General features: G+C 32.3%; 1 protein-coding gene across 2 annotated transcripts in view; it reads right to left on the bottom strand.

The window, feature by feature from the left end:
* SNTG2 (syntrophin gamma 2) overlaps nucleotides 1-18,454 on the bottom strand; it is a 628,864-nt gene that overhangs the window by 370,867 nt on the left and 239,543 nt on the right. The gene's annotated exons all lie outside the window — the stretch shown is intronic.

Here is an 18,454-nt window from a genome sequence, read left to right as displayed (position 1 = left end):
CAGTAAAGAAAATTGGATGAAAGGAAATATATAACTAGTTGGGATGAATTCACCCTTAAAATGTAATGGATAGCAGAATGAATAAAAAACTAGAATGCGGCAATATGTTGTTTACAGGAAATATATTTTAAGAGGAGAGATACAAATAGAATAAAAATAAAGGATTGGAGCAGAATTTATAACATTTCAGGTGAGAAAAATGCAAAAATAGCAATATTGATCTCAAGATTAAAATTAAAATAATTTTGATTAAGATATGAGAAAAAATTACATTGTGCTAAAAGAGATCATAGGTAATGAAATAAACTTATACTAAACATATATGCACCAAATGTTATAGTATTAATTTTTTTTTAAAGAGATAAATTAATTACAGGTGTAAATTAATAGCAAAACTATAGTGAAGGATTTCAACCTTCCTTCCTCAGAACTAGATAAATCCAATAAAAATAAATAAATATGGAAATTAACAGAATCTTAGATAAACTAGATATGATAGAAATCTACAGAGAACTCAATAGGAAAATAAAAGAATAAAATTATATTTTATTTTTTATTATATATTTTTATTTACAAGATATATGCATAGGTAATTTTTCAGCATTGACCCTTGCAAAACCTTATGTTCCAACTGTTCCCCTCTTCCTCACCCTCTCCCCCAGATGGCAGGTAGACCAATACATGTTGAATATGTTAAAGTATATGTTAAATACAACATATCCATACAGTTATTTTGCTGCACAAGAAGAATCAGACTTTGAAATAAGGCAAATTTAACCTGAGAAGGAAATCAAAAATGCAATCTGATAAAAACAGAGGGATTGGAAATGATATGCAGTGTCCACACTCACTTCCCAGAGCTCTTTTGCTGGGTATAGCTAGTTCTATTCATTATTGAATGAATAGAACCAATTTGGTTCATCTCATTGATGAAGAGATACATGTTTATCAGAACTGATCATCATATAGTATTGTTGTTGAAGTATATAATGATCTCCTGGTTCTGCTCATTTCACTTAGCATCAGTTCATGTAAGTCTCTCCAGGCCTTTCTGAAATCTTCCTGCTAGTCATTTCTTACAGAACAATAATATGAAGAATATATTTTTTTATGAGTGGTACATGGAACCTTTACAAAAACTGACCACATAAATTACATTAAACTTCATTGTTAAATGAAGAAATCAAAATATGATTATACATTGATCCAACTATTCTGGATAGTAATTTGAAACCATTCACAAAGGGCTACAAACGTGTGCATATCTTCTTATCCTAGGTCTGTATCTGGAAAAAAAAAGGGGGCTATATTTGCAAATATTTACAACAGTTCTTTTTGTAATGGTCAATAATTGGAAATTGAGAGGATGCCTATCAATTGGAGAGTAGTAACAAGCTGTAGTATATGATTTTGATGTAATATTATTGTCTTATAAATAATGAGCAAGATGGTTTCAGAAAAACCTGGACTTACATGAACTGATGTAAAATAAAGTGAGCAGAACCAGAAAAATGTAAACTAAACAACAATAGTTTATGATGATCTATTGTCAGAAATACAAAGATGCAAGACAATATTGAATGACCTATGATTAAAAAAAAAACCTGATGGAATTTGAATGCAGTTGAAGCATACTGTTCTTTAAAATTTTATTTTTTTAAGCTTTATTTTTGTCTGTGTTTTCTTTTGCAACATATTAATATGGAAATATTTTGCATGACTAAATGTGCATAACATTACAAATTGCTTACTATCTTGGGAGGATTTGGGAATATTTTTGCTAATACTTAGAAAATGGGAATGGGAAATTTTTATAGCACTGTGGAGAAGCAAGAGGTTAGGAATGAGATAGAGCTAAGTGAGATGGAGAAAAATTTGAGGAAAGAATTTAATCCTTGATCAGGATCCTGAGAAAAATAAATTTTAATAGTAAGAGAAAGAAAAGATTAAGCAAAAAAAAAGTTGAGGAGGAGGAACAGGAGAAGCAAAATAAGAAGTAGAATTTGACAAGTTATTTCAACAAGAGCTTGTTAAGCAGAAAGTTTATGGAAAGCATTGTTATTCTTTTATCAGGTACATGAAATGTTAGATAGAGAATTGATCTCAGTTAGAAAGGTATAGGTTGAAGGATTACCTCTGACATGTACTAGCTATATGATCTAGGACAAGAAACTAATTATTTCAATCCACACAAACAAATCTCTTAGACTAAATAACAGAATTGCAATCCATTTGAATTGGTAAGATAAGTTTCCTTACAGGAAGATTATCATATTAACAAAATCAGAGATACAGCCAGACAAATAAGGGAAATATTAATAAATATTAGCTGCTATATTAAGTACCATAGATACAAAGGTAAATACAAAGTTTCAATTACCATATTCTGATGGAAGCCAGAATATTAGTAAGCATAAAGCATATACAAAAATATTCCACTAATATATTAAGATACTCAGGAAAACCTCTTGTAGGAAGAGGAGTTTGTGCTGACCCTAGAAGGAAGCTAGTGGTCCTGAAAAGTGGATAAAGCCTTTTCAAAAGCATAGACATATAAGATGAACACTGTCTATAGGAAACAACAATTATACCAATTTGCATTTGATAAAGAGAGATGGAGATATTGTAAAAACATAGCAACAACAACAACAAACTTCTAAATGTCACAAACAAAAAAGTTTACATATCATGGAATGATAAACATTTCCCTAAACAACATATATTCAATGAAATTCCTTGAGCAGGTGAGTGATGTGGCAAAATCTTTGTCTTGGTAATATTTATTTGGCATCCATTTGAAAAACAAAACAAAATATGTGCACAGAAATGATGAGGTTGGAACACTACAGAGTTCATTAGTTACATTATATGGATCATCAGGGAAATTGATTCTACTATTTTATTTTATATGATGCTACTCTTTTTTATTAATGTAGCTTATGGGCAAATCAATTTATTTTCTAACTTCTATATGACATTCAACTACAACTCCCTAAAGGTTTCCACCCAAAATATATTCTACATTTTCTTTCATTTTTTAAAATGCATGTATTATGCCTTTACATTTGTAGAACACAGATAAGTAAGCTGTGAAATACTTATTGCTCATTTTGTGGAAAATGTTTCACATACTACATAATATCAAAAATAATTGCTAATATGATTTTTTAATATTTAAACCTAAATGACAGTAATTATGGCATTTTTGCCAATTAAACATTTTGAACATTTTATATTTTCTCCCTTCCCAAAAGAAAAGATTTGAAACCAACTTTGAGTTTGAACTTTTACACAATTAAAGCAAATTAAATATTAAGAATATCAGTCTTTTAACTTGGCTCTTTTTGAAAGTCAAACTTTTGCTTTTTAATGTAGGATGTTATTAAATCTTATATGATGAGAAAACCTGGAATAGTTATGAAGGAAGAAAAAATATACTTTTACCAAAGTCATCCTTACACACAGAAAAGGAAAGTATGTAAAATATGGATACTTTATGAATTATTTCATTCCCCCAAAGGGTTTTGAAATTGCAAATATTTTGAAATACTGATAATAAAAATATCCAATGAGGAGTTCCAAGAAATAGTGAGATATAAAGAATGAGGACTAAAATGTGCAGGTTTTCTATTCTTATTTTGGTATTATCCAGATATTTTTGTTATACAGTAAAATTTTCCTTTATGAATTTAGATACTATATTATGGTATGTGAAAAACATATGTTGAGTAGTGGTTTTGCTTTGTTGGTTATTCTTCCTTTCAACATAATGTAGTTTATCATTTTTAGCTCTCTATATTGTGAGTTTTTGTTTTGCTTTATGATAGCATGATCAAAATTACTGATTTGTAGTTGTGTTGAAATTTCTTATTTTTATTCTGTGAATGTGTATGTGGTTAAATTTTAGATGTATTTTTTTGAAAGCAACATATTGAAGGTTTTATTTTCTTAACCAATATGCCTTTATATTAATAAGATGTTTAATAGATTCTTTTTTAAATAGAAGAACATATTCATATTTTTCTCTTTAATGCTTTTTTTCTGAATTATTGTAGGGTGTTTATTTTTTGAGATGTCTTACTACACAGTATTTTCTTCCTATAATATTTTTGCTTTACCTACATTAAGGATATTTCTATAAGCTTATTTTTACCCTCAATCTCAAATATGTTCCCTTACAATTTTTCTATCCTACTTCCAAGTTTTTGATGTTTTTTAACTTATTAGTTCTTTTCTCTTCTTTTTATAGAATTCTCTTATTCTCCCTTATTGTATTTTCTTCTTCCCCCCTCAGTTCATTAAATTAAACTCCCCTTCTTCTCTTAATCAGTATTTTAAAAAATGATGTTAAAATTATGAAGAATAAGGTTAGCCCCAAAGAAGTATGATAAGAAAATTCTTTCTACTACTTTGAAGAGATTGAAACAATCTTCAATGTAGAAACAATGCCTATATTGTTAGTTTTTTGTTTGCATTATTCAACTTTGCATTTTTTTTTTCTCTTCTCATTTTTTCTTTCTAAAAAAGTATTTGTGATAATGGTAGTTCTATGAAAAGATGGAGTGTTGGAGTTTTTACATGGGAATCTGGGCAATATAAACATAGAAAAAAGATATATATTTTAAAAAGAGTACATCAGAGTTAGAGTCAAAAGACAGCCACAATCAATGATCCTGGTATTACTCTGGTACTTATTAAGCAATCTCTGTGATTCTTGCGAAGTCATTTAATCTCTGAGAGGAATTTCTCATGTGCATAATGAGGGGGTTTGACTTATATTTTGTCCCTAACACATCACTAGGCCTGACAGATGATAAGTGCTTAAATAAAGGCTTTTCATAGCTATTTCATTATTCTTGAAAAGTAGAACTACCTCTATTTTTTTAGATTATTCTCCCACATCACCAAAAAAAGTCCCATAAAAATCAAATTTCCTATTCTTCACCAATAAGGTTACAATTTTTTTTTTGAGAGGCAACTGAGTTTAAGTGATTTATCCAGGGCATACAGCTAATAAGTGTTAAGTATCTCAGGCCCAAATTAAACCCAAATTTCCCTGACTCCAAGGTCAGTACTTTTTCCATTGCACCATGAATAATTCTTAGAAAAAATATATTCCTAGTTAAAAATGACAATGATAACTAATAATTTTAATATTATATAGCAATCTTATAATTGCAAAATTGTTAGATGTGTGAAGAGAAGATTAAATGATGGATTTAATTCATTTTTTGGGAAAACTATACATATGAAGTATTATAATGCTTTGTAAGATTTTATCTAAATAATGGGATATTATAAATCTTCAGCATTCTGCAAAAAATGATATGTAGCATTATGTTCAGATTCTTTAATTAAAATATTCTATAGTCATTATGGGATAGTGATGGCTATAAGATGTGGAAAGCCATAATAATAAAACGCAAGACCTGGTAGTTCCTACCAATCTAGAAAGACTTAAAAACTGGCTCTGATTATTATTCTCTGAGGATCAGTCTAGACAAGTAACTCAATCACCAAATAATTAACTATCATAGAAACTCATGAAATGAGAACTAAATTTCCTACAGATTCATAAAGTTCTGATCTGATATATATATATATATATATATATATATATATATATATATATATATATATATAACATCCAGAGAGTGATTCCAATCAAACCCATATAAGTTCCAGTCAAAATTCCCATCTTTGGCATATACACAACTCTTCTCTGTCAGCCTGCTAAAAACTAAATTGAAAAGAATATAAAGTGATATATTCCACTTGTTTCAGTTACATTTTATTCAAGATTAGGCTGTATTTCTTTACTGACTCAAAAAAGTTGATGATCCAGAGTAACACACCAGGGAAAGAAAAGGTGCAGTTTCTCAGATAACATAAGATGAGATATTATTTCACATAAAGATGAAGAAAGGGAGAATTCTATCCTAATTTGGTGTTATGGTGGAGTAAGGGTTCTCTGGGAATTCCTTCTTCAAACTGAATATCCATAAATTAATCAGGCTCTCAAATACCTTGCTTTTCTTTTTGAGTTTTCCTTTCTTTGGCATCAAAGTGGGAAACATCAAAATGTCTTGGAATGCCTATATTTGCAAAACAACAACAACAAAAACAAATCTAGGAGACAGCATCATTGCAGCAGTAAAAATAGATTAGAAGTACAGAGTTACCAGCCAAGGGAAAGCAAGGCTATTGGAAAGAAGATACCACTAGGTATTTTATTTCAATATACTTAAAAGAAATAAAGTGTAAAATGGCTAATTAGAAGTCTTGTAAAGAAATTGTTTCTCAAAGATGTTTTTGAATTGTATTTCGGGTGAGAAGTAAGTGAATTTGATTCTAAATATTCTGTGAACATTTACTGCTTGATGTTCCTTTTTCCTTTATGGGAACACACAAACCAGGCTTGATTTCTCTTTTGTACTATGAACTTTCTTCACTTCCCGGTTTGAAGAGGAAGAGACCCTTGATTAAATCTAAAGGGAATTTGGCTAGAAATTGATAATAAAAAGAAACACTGGAAAGCCTGAATCCCCTATTCCAAAGTGAAGCAAACCTCACAGTAGTAAACACAGTTGAAATCTTAAGAATGGGAAGAGGACATGGATTGATAGTGTCAAGGATTTTGCTTTTCAGTCCAGAGGGAAGAATTTCTTATCATCTTCCCTGTGGACTGTGATTGGTCATTGGGCATACTTATGTATATGTGTATACATACACATATATAGGCATATTTATGTATTTATACAAGGCACTGTAGGTACACATATATGCATATATAACATGTGCATCTACACAGTTAACCTATACACAACTCACAAATACATATATACATGTGTATGAGGAATTTGATTTTACAATACATATTTATTTTAAGGTTTGAGTTTTCCTTATTAAATTATTTCTCATTTTTCAATGGGAACAGTCGATAGAGGGGAGAAGAAATATTTAAGGAAAACTTAAAAAAAAAAAAGAAAAGCTCTTTTGCTCTATATAACTAGAAAAGTGACATAAAGAAAATCTGCTCTTTGAGAAGATTGAAATGCGAATGTACAGAGGATTTAATTATTTGTGATACTTCTGCATATCAAATCCATGCCTCCATTTATCTGCTTATCCTATCTATCTATCTATCTATCTATCATCTATCTATCTATCTATCTATCCAGGTTATTACAAAGTTTGATTACATAATATGAGAAGAATAACAAAAGAGTCATAAAATAAAGGTGTGTGTGTGTGTGTGTGTGTGTGTGTGAATTGGATTTAGTGATTTGCCCAGGATCACAAAGGGAATATGAAGTAATTGAAGCCAGATTTTAATTCAGGTTCTCTTGACTTCAGGGCCGGTGCTGTATTCAAAATAAATTACTTTTTGAAATGATCCTGCAATATCTATGTAGCATAGACGTGGAAATGGATTTGAACATTTTGCTTGAGTTATCTTTTGTTATCTTCCTGTGCACTGGCTGTAAATGAACATAAAATTATTCATAAACCTTTTCACCTTCATTAAGGAAATGGCTAGATACCACTATGAGTTAATTTTCCAATCTCAATAAGAACTTCTAAAATATGAGACAGAAGAAGAAAAATAGGACATTAGGAATGGCATCTTAAATTGTAAATCTGGTGGTTTTGGACATAGAGATAATTAGAGTGGTGTTAGATTGTTAATTCAGTTCCTATATATCACAGGATGAATTGATTTAGCTGAACCTCTTGAATGCTGGGTCATGTTTAGGATGGTATAGTGACTGTCTTTTAGACTGAACATATACTAACCACCTCAATGGTACCATTGCTCAGCAAACTGAACCCAAAGTAAGTATTGGTGTAGACTAACCAGGGATTTAAAAAGCAACATGACTGGAATGAATTCTGACCCCTGAGAAACTTATTAATGGAAATACATCTGGAACGATGCCTGAGATTCATGAATAAATGGATAAGCTAATTCAAGAATGAAAAAAAAATTGCCAAGTGCAAAGCACCAGGAATACAAAATAAATAAACAGATAAATATTTAGACAAACAGACTACCTCCTGCTCACAAGAATCTCTTATTCTAATGGGCCAGATAGTATTTATAGTAGAATGAGGGGCTGAGATCTGAATAAAGTTTAACTTTGGTTAAAATATAGAGGGGAGATAATAGTTGACATACAGATATATATTATTTAGTGTTGTTATGATTTATAAAGTCATATCTCTTTCTAATGTTTGACTATCTGATAGCGTCAAGGTCTTTGATGGCAAGAACTTTGCTTTTCAGTGTTTTAGAAACTATGAAGGCTGAAGAAACAAGGAACTTCATTAGTTTTAAAGATAACTGTTTGGGCCTTGCAGTTTTAAGCTTGTTTCACTGAAGGAGAGGGGAGAGAGCATAGCTAGCATTGAGGATGATTACTTAGGAGGAGTGCTGCTAGTCACAAGATTTTAGGGTTTGAGTAGCTATCTGAACAGAGGCCAAAAGGGAGACAAGGTTAGCAGTTGTAGTCTCAACTGCCTCATTCATTCTGTTTTTTTTTTTTTTCTCTGTCCTTCAAGGTATCTTGATGTTTCTCCTATATGCAATGTTTTGTGGCAATTAGTTGTAACTAAGACATTTCTACTGGAGCCATATCTATACTGAGTCCTTCGGTTAATGATAGTGGGTCAAAAGGCAAGAGTTATAGCTAGTGACATGAAGGAATTACTTCTTAATAGAATTTTTGAATGGGGGTTCTGGATGGGTTCTTATCCAACCTAGTGAGGGATAATGGTCATCATTTTATCTGTGTCAATCATATTGCCTCAAACCTCAATTAGCTAATCAACTAGCATCTTTGAATTGTTTGTGAGTTAGTAAAACAAGCTCTGGAGTTAGAGTCAAATGACTTCTAAATAATCAATCAACAAGCATTTACAAATTACCGACTCTATGAACCACTCTGTCAATAAAAAGCTTTTTTTTTATTATCTATCTATCTATCTATATATAATGAAATTTAGGCAAGCCAATATACTTTCATACCTCTACATCTCTGAGCTAATATTATCATCTGTATAATGAGAATGTTGGAGAAGCTTACTATTGATGCCCCTTTTATTCTTAGCAATTTATAAAGCACTATTTTTAATAGAGATACTTCTGGCTGGTATTTATTTAAAAATGAATGTGGAGTCAGGTCAATCATTTTATGTCCAGAACACTTAAAATACATTATCATAGCCATGAAAACAAGTCCCTTATGTTCACATTTTTTCTAGTTCTCAAGTACTAAAAATTATGCCAATAAGACTACATCTATTTGATCTAAGGTTAAAAAATATATTAAATCCATAAGCCAGCTATATTTATATAGAAGCCTAACATCATACACAAATGAATGAATGAAAAAGCATTTATCAAGTACTGTCTCTATGCAAAGCATTGTGATAAATGCTTCAGATACAAAAAAAGAAAAGCAGTTCCTCAAGGAACTTATATCCTAATAGCCTAATAATAGGACTCATTATATACTGGATCTCAAATACTAATTAGATGAAAATACAATAAAAAAGGAGAGTAAATATTAAGATAATTAGATATGTAATTAGAAAACAGCTATAAAACATACTAATTCTATAACCATAACCATGAATAAGTTTACTAAACTGGATCAAAATTTTTTAATATTTTCATATATATATATATATATATATAACAAAAGATTTAGACTACATGAGAATTTAGGTTAAATTAATGTTAATTTCTATGATCTTGAATTTTCTTCTGTTCCCCTTACTTAATATCTGATCTATTTATTTTCATAACCAGATTATGAACAAGAGGACAATTTGAAATATCATACTGGAAAAATAACTCTCTTGGAAAATTGATCTGGAAAAGATAATTTTAAAATTACTGAACTACCTGCAAGTTGTGATCAAAAAGAGAGTGTGCACATCTTGAAGAACAGAAAATAGAAATTGAGAGAATTCACCAATCACCTCTTGCAAGATATATCAAAATGAAAACTTCCAGGAATATTATAATCAAATTACAGAACTTTAAAACCAAGGAGAAAATATTACAATAAGTCAGAAAGAAACAATTATTATGAAGTTACAGTCAGGATAATATAAAATTTGGCAGCTTTTACATTAAAAAATCAGAGAATCTGCAATATGATATTTTGGAGAGCAAAAGAACTAAGATTATAACAAAGAATCATCTACCCCCCAAAACTAAGAATAATCCTTCTTAGGGAAAATGGATATTCAGTGAAATACAATACTTTCAAGAATTCTAGATGAAAAAACCATAACTGAATAGAAAATTTGACTTTCAAATACAACACTCAAGAGAAACATAAAAAGATAAACAGGAAAGGAAATTTATAAAAGATTGAATAAGTTTGAACTGTTCACATTCCTACATGAGAAATGATACTTGTAACTCATAAGAACTTTCTCATTATTAGGACAGTTAAAAGGAGTATATATATATATATATATACGCAGAGTGAACAGGTATGAATTGAATATGAAGAGATTAATATCCAAAAAATACAATTAAGGGATGAGGGAGAAGAATGTATTATGAGAAAGAAATAGAGACAGGAAAAATGAAATGAATTATTTCACATAAAAGGGCCAAGAAAAACATTTACAGTGGAGGGGAAGAGGGGACAAGTAAGGAGAAATGAATGAATCTTACTCTCATCAGAACTGGCTCAAAGTGGAAATAACACACACACTGAATTGGTTATAGACATCTATCTTATCCTATAAGGAGTTAGGTGATAAAAGGGATAAGAGAAGTGGAGTGATAGAAAGGAGGACAAATTGAGGGACACAATAGTCAAAAGTAAAATACTTTGATGAAGGACTGTGAAAGGAAGCACAGAATAGAGTAAATGGGGGCAGGAGAGTAATAAGATGGAGAGAAATATATTTATCAAAAGTAATTGAAAAAAATGAGGCAAGTTTCCTTGATGTAGGCTTAATTTCTCAAACTGTCAAATTTATTAAAATAGTCATTCCCCAATTGATAAATGATCAAAAGATATGAACAATTTTCAGATGAAGTAATCAAAGCTATCTATAGCTTTATATTACTATTAGAGAAATTCAAATTGGAACAGTTCTGAGGTACTACATCATACCTGTTATAATAGATAATAGAATAGGACAGAAAAGGAAAATGATAAATGTTGGAAGGAATGTAGGGAAAAATGAGACAAAAATGTTGCCGAAATTATGAACTGATTCAACAGTTCTGTAGAGCAATTTGGAACTAAGTCTAAAAGGCTATAAAACATTGCATACCTTTTGATCTAGTAATATCACTATTAGGTCTGTATCTTAAGAGAATGAATACTATTATGCTATAAGAAATATGGGCAGGATGCTCAGAAAAATCTGGAAAGACTTCCATGTACAAAAGTGAAAATGTACGATGTACAAACTAACAGCAACATTGTAAGATGGTCAGCTTTGAATGACTTAACTATTTTGAGAAATAAAATAATCCAAGACAAATCTGAAGGACTTAGATGAAAAAGTGCTATCCATACATAGAGAAAGAACTAATGGGTGGGGCCAAGACAGCAAAGTAAGCATAGGAATTCACCAACCTTTCCCTCAAACTGCTCTAAATTTCCAAAAAGATAGAGTAGAACATTTTCCATCCAAAGACAACTTAGATGGTCAGCAGGAAGGTTCTGTGCAACAGAATGGGGAGTCTAAACGGCACAATGCAGGCTATGCAAGTGCATTCCCATTCCTGGTTCCAGCCCAGCTCTGGCCCTGAACCAGCAAAGTAAGAATGGGTCCAAGGACCTCTGATTCAGTAATAGTGCTGGTGGCTTCCTGATCTCTCAGTTCAGAGACACCAAAGCAGGTAAACAAAAAAGGTCAAAGTGAGATTGCAGTTCTGGAGCAGGCAGCCTTAGGACAGCTCCAGCTCAAATCCTGGTCATGAGCCAGCAAAGTAGGAATTGGGGTATGCACCCCTGAATCAGCAACAGCACTAGAGGTTTCTAGACCTCTCAGCTCAGAGATATTAAAGTCTACTTGCAAGGCTGGCAGAAAAGATTTATCAGTAGGGTGAGGGAGGTTTGGGGAAGGCCCTTGGCAACTTCAACAATAAAGGATCAGAGGGCCTAGAATATCATATTCCAGAAAGCAAAGGACCTGGGGTTACAACCAAGAATTAACTATCCAGCAAGAATGAGTATCACCTTTTAGGGAAGGTGATGGATCTTTAATGAAGCTAAAGACTTTCAATCATTTCTATTGAAAAACTCAGAACTAAACAGATAATTTAATCTTCAAACAAGATTCAAGAAAAGCTTAGCAAGGTAAACAGGGGGAAATATATATTATTTAAAGGTTAAACTGTTTACATCCTTAGATAGGAAAACTATATCTGTTACTCTTGAGAACTTATTAGTTACTGGCACAGAGAGAAGGGTACATCATATGAACAGAGGATGTGGTTGTGAATGGACTCTGATGTGATAATATCAAAGAAAAATACATTGAGGGATGAAAAAATGACTGTACTGGGAGAATAGGAAAGGGGAGGAATAAGGGGACAAATTACATCACCAGAAGAGGCATAAAATATTTATTACAATCCTGGGAAAGAAAAAGGGAATGATATTGTCTGAAGCTTGAACTCATCAGTTTTGGCTCAGTTAAAAGGAATTTTTGCTCATAAGAGGAGATAACAATAACTCAGTTGGGTATAGAAATTTATCTATCTAACCCAAAAAAGAATAAGGACAGAAAGAGGAAAGAAAAGGGAGGGGCTGGATAGAAGGAAGAACAGAAACACTTGGAAAAAAGATAAGAAAAGTTGGTAGGGCTGATGGAAGATAAGGTAATGGGTGAGGAGGTCAAAAACAAAACAAAATACTACTAAGTAGGTGAAAAGAAAGAACAAAAGTACAAATAGGGGAGAAAATAGGAGGGAAGGAAATATAGAGCTGGTAATCTTTTTTTTTTCCCCTGAGGCAACTGGGATTAAGTGACTTGCCCAAGGTCACATAGCTAGGAAGTGTTAAGTGTCTGAGGTCACATTTGAACTCATCTCACTCCTCCTGAATTCAGAGCTGGTGCTCTATCCACTGTGCCACCTAGCTGCTGCAGAGCTAATAATCAGAACTCAAATATGAATGGGGCGAACTCTCCCATAAAGCAGAAGTAAATAGCAGAGTGGATTAAAAAACAGAATCCTACAATATGTGTTTATAACAAACACATTTGACACAGAAAGACACATACAGAGTAAAAAATAAAAGGCTGGGGCAGAACTTATTGTGCTTCAGCTGAAGCAAAAAAAGCAGAAGTAGCAATTCTGATCTCAGATAGTATAAAATTAAAATTGATCTAATTAAAAAAGATAAAGAAGGAAACTATATCTTGATATGTAGACATATATATGTTATACATACAATGAAACATTAATGATACTAAATGTATATGTACCAAATGGTAGAGCATCCAAATTCTTAGAAAATATATTAAGCCCATCAAAGAAAAAAAAAAGATAGCAAAACTATATTAATGGAGCACTATAAATGTTTGTAGCAGCTATTTTTGTGATAGGAAAGAAATGGAAAATGAGTAGATGCCCATCAACTGGGGAATAGCTGAATAAGTTGTGGCATACGAAGGTATTGGAATATTATTGTTCTATAAAAAAATTATGAACAAGCTGATTTTAGAAAGGTCTGGAAATTGAGGGGATGCATTTTATTTGGGGAACAGTTGAATAAATTGTGATATGTGCTTATAATGACATATTATTGTTCTATGGGAATTGATGAGTAGGATGCCCTCCAAAAAACATAAAAAGAATCCTAATAAAAATTAGCCAGTTTTAATTAGCTTTTACAGAAACTATTTAGCAAGCATGTATAGAAAGGATAGTTGCTAGGGGTAAAAAGACAAAGCACAACACTTTGCTTTCCACAAACCTGGGGTAATACTTTTTCCTTGCTCATATAACTTACTTATCTTTTGGACCATATTCTTAAAGTAGAAAGGATAGTGAGACACATTGTAGAGATCACATGTGTCAGAAGGATACTTCATATTCCTGGTTACTAGGAGTTATCTTCTCCCTTGTGGTGTAAAAAGTTACCCTTAGATGCAGCTTTCTGTGGATTCCCAGTATCAATATCTTTCTAGATTTCAGGACTGACATTTCTCATGGCTCCACCAGATAACAATTCCTAATATTGCCTGTTGTCTATATATATATATATATATATATATATATATTTTTTTTTTTTTTTTTATTTATTTTTTTTTGTGTGTGTGTGTGTGTATCTTTTAGAACCTGATGCTGATGTGGTTGTTAGTCACAGCTGTTCCAGGAACTCTCTGCTCCTGTGAAAATACATAACAACATAACGTTCTCTCTCTCTCTCTTCTCTCTCTCTCTCTCTCTCTCTCTCTCTCTCTCTCTCTCTCTCTCTCCTCTCTGTGTGTGTGTGTGTGTGTGTTTCTCTGTCTGTCTCTGTCTCTATTCCTTTCTCTGTCCTGTTTCTGTCTTTATCTCTTTTTCATTCTCTCTGTCTTTCTGTCTGTCTCTGTTTTTCTCTCTTCCTTCTCTCTCTCTCTTTCTGTCTGCCTCTCTCTGTCTCTTTCTACCTCTCTCTGTCTCAGGCTGTCTTAGTTTTTCTGTCTCCCTTTTTTCTTTCTCTTTCCATTTTTTCTAAGAAAACAAAACACAGAGAGACAAAGGCAGATAGTTCAAGAACCTTCAGATTACATATGATGAAAATGAAGTCCAGTGAATCAATAAAAAGTAAAAAAAAAAGTATATTCTAGAACTGATATTTGAATTGAAATAATCTGATTACAAAATCTACCCTCTCCACTGAACTATGATATCGACTTATCAAGAACAACAAAACAAAATAAAAAACCCCAAAATAGTCATTTTAGAACACTACCAGGAATACTTAATCTGCTTATAAAAAAAGATTAGCTTTCTGACAAAAAAAAAAAAAACAAAAAACAAAACTAGTTAATAAGGTTGATGCATCATTTACATTCCTTTTTATGGTTTTTTTTTTTAGTCAAACAAAAACAATTATTTTCCATGTTTTGGAATCCTGATTTAAAATAAAATAGCAACAACAACAACACCACCAAAAGAAAACAGGTTTAATACCCAAATAGCCTAAACAAAGAATTCAATACAGGGTCACGTGCAGCAAAACAGTATTTGAAGTTAAAATTATCTAAATTTTAGTAATTGTTTATAACCCAAAGGAAGTATGGAGTGTGAATTAGAATAATGAGACTACATACCAGGATTAATCTTCCTATTGGGACCCAACATGTAAATTTCTGAAAAATCTTCAAGGTTGGAAATATTTGCTAAAAACAAGTAAGCTAATAATTATTTTAATTTAATCTCTGAGAAATGCTAGTGCAGGAGATGAGCTTGCTGGACTTGGTTGTTGAGCATATTTTGGTGCAAGTTCCATTTCTGATACTGTGCAAATACAGGGTATTTTTCTCTGCACTTCAGTTTCCCCAAAGAGAGATATTACTACCTCATGACACAGGGCTCATAAACCTTAAAGCATTAGATAAGTGAATTATTAACAATATGCAGTATTGGCAATATAGCTAACAAGAAAGTTTAATTATAAATAAAAGGGAAAAAATACAAAGGAAGTCCATTCTAAGTAAAATAAATCAAATTTACACAAGATATATGATTAGTATATGACACTGATTTTCTTTTGTTTTTGTTAGATATTATACCCAATTTAAAGATTCTAAAATCTATACTTAGAATACAAAGCACATAATACTTGTTAACTCATTTCCACGTCAATCTCTGGCATCTTTTGGGAAGAGGTGTGGTACCTTTCACTCACTGATGAGCACTTAAACCCTCATTATCCTACACACCTCAGTGGTTTTGAAACCCTCATCATTCAAACCTTATTCTCCATACTTTCCCATTCAATTCCTTCCACCCCAAGATTCCAATTAAATACCACCCACCCCTATGAGTGTGCTCTATGGGATGTCTCTTCTATAGGTAACAAACTTCTTTTCATCTTAAACCTTTTCCTCTCCCACCTTATTTACATACTAGCTTTTACTAAAGTCATTTCCCTATAATAACACAGCCTTACCAATTAAGATTCTCTTACTGCTACATCTCCACTTATTAACTGGATTCTCATCTGATCAAAGTGTGTGTGAAGTTTTATACTTGTTCCATTTGCCATATTCAGAGTCTCATTTCACCTTTGTCACTCAATAATGTTTCTTTTAGAGTTCATGCAATCATTTCTATCACCTTATTACAATCTCAGTATCTGTTGTCTACAAACCTACAGGTAATTCTCCTTCTTTCTCCAATGAGTTCAATACATATCTCAAAATGTTTCTCTCCTCATCCTCATTTCCTACATTCATACTAGTAGATTTAAATATACATATTAACTTACCATTAAACATCCTCACCACACAGTATTTCAAGTACTTATTTCTTATGAGCAAATTCTTCACAGAAACTCAACCATATACAAAATTGGTCATACTTTGATCTTCCCATCACCCACCCACTACAACTTTCAAGTTCAAGAATTCTGGAATTTTCTTATCTGCCTATAACATGTTAGTTTTCAACCTCTCTTTCTCTCTCTCTCTCTCTCTCTCTCTCTCTCTCTCTCTCTCTCTCTCTCTCTCCTTATTAAACCCTGCTCTTCACTTGTATTATGGCATTTAATCCCTCAGACTCTCATTTCTCTTCCAGACTATGTCCCCAGTACTAGTCTTTTGATTTTCTTTTGCCATTTTTTTTAACCAGTTGTTTTGGTAAAACAATTCAATTCCATATTGTCCTCTTCTCTTGAATCCTTAGCCTCTTTATCATTTTGTCATTTGGGCTCTGCTAAGATTCAGCTTTGGATTACTTCCACCATTCACTGCCTTCTTGCACATGTGCTGCTGAACAAAAGTAGAGAAAATTATGTAACTGTTCTGACTGTTTCCTCTATAGATTTGTTGCACAACATTAATTGGAACCTCACTGATGCTAGGCAACCCTATTCTGCTCTCCTTAGTAATTCATTATCTCACTTTTATTGGAAAAAAATGAGGCCTGTGATGGGTTGAAACTGAGCAGATTCACTTGGACAGCTGAACACTTAAGGCTAATTACTTATTGGACTACTTTATTAGCATATACTTGGAAAATGGCACACCCCACTATTCTGTGCCGGCTAGATCTGTTGATATATAGAGAGATTGGGAGGAGAGATTAGAGGGTAGAGTAAGACAAGCCAGAGTGATTCCTGTGAGAGGAGAGAGGTGGAGATTACTGGGCCATTTGTCTTATTTTTGATCAAGAATAAAGACCAAGGATTTTTGCTTATCCTGACTCCTGCTGATTTTAAAGTATCCAGAGTGTTAACTCAGTCTTCACAGAGGCCATTCACCATGAATTCTTTCTTCTCTTCCCTTCCTCATATATCACTTATATGCCTTCTGCCACTATTTCCTCCTTCAAAACTGTCACATGATGGTTTTACTCCCTACCAAAACTAACTTCTTTACCTTTTCAAGTGATTCCATTCCTTTCCCTCTCTTCTAATGAAGTGATCTTGCTATCATCCTCACACTATCACTTTTTTATCTCTCCTATCTATGTGCTCCTTCTATGCTTCCTATAAACATACTTATATCCTTGCCATTCTCAAAACATCTCATTTGATCTTTCGATCCCTGCTATTACCACATATATCTTATTTTTGTAGCTACACTCTTCAAAAGATGTGTAGCTACACATCTTATCTATGATAGGATGCTTAATTTTCTCTTCTCAAGTCCTTCCAATTTGGCTTAAGGCCTTACTATTCCAATAAAATTTTCCTTGCCTAAGTTTCTAATGATGTATTAGTTGTGAAATCAAATGGTCTTTCCTCAATCACTATTCTCTTTGATCTCTGTAGCCTTCAATACTATGGATCTAGGACACTGTCCTAGATATTCTCTTCTCCCTCGGTTTTCTGAACATCACTCTCTCCTGGTGCCCTTTCAAATTATCTAAATAGTCCTCAGTCTCCTTTTTTGGATTCTCATATAAAACATACCCTTAAGTGTAATTGGTATCCATCAAGGTTCTGTCCTAGATAATCTTCTCTTCTCCCTCTATACTACTTGATGATTATTCACCTCTCATAGATTGAATTAACATCTCTATATTGAAGATACTGAAATCTACTAATCCTACCCAAACATTTTCTGCTGATCTCTAATCTCACATCTTCAACTTACTTTAAGACATCTCAAACTGTATGTCTAATAGCCATCTTAAAGTAAACATGTTCAAAATACAACTTATCTTTCTTCCTAAATTCTCCATTCTTCAGAGAATCTGTGATCCAGTAATTGAGGCCTCCTTGTTATTTTATGCACAAGATGTCTTGGC

This window comes from Sarcophilus harrisii, chromosome 2, assembly GCF_902635505.1.
Source record: "Sarcophilus harrisii chromosome 2, mSarHar1.11, whole genome shotgun sequence".
NCBI lineage: Eukaryota > Metazoa > Chordata > Mammalia > Dasyuromorphia > Dasyuridae > Sarcophilus > Sarcophilus harrisii.
Note: the sequence above shows the minus strand (reverse complement) of the source record. Positions and strands in the feature narration are given on the sequence as shown.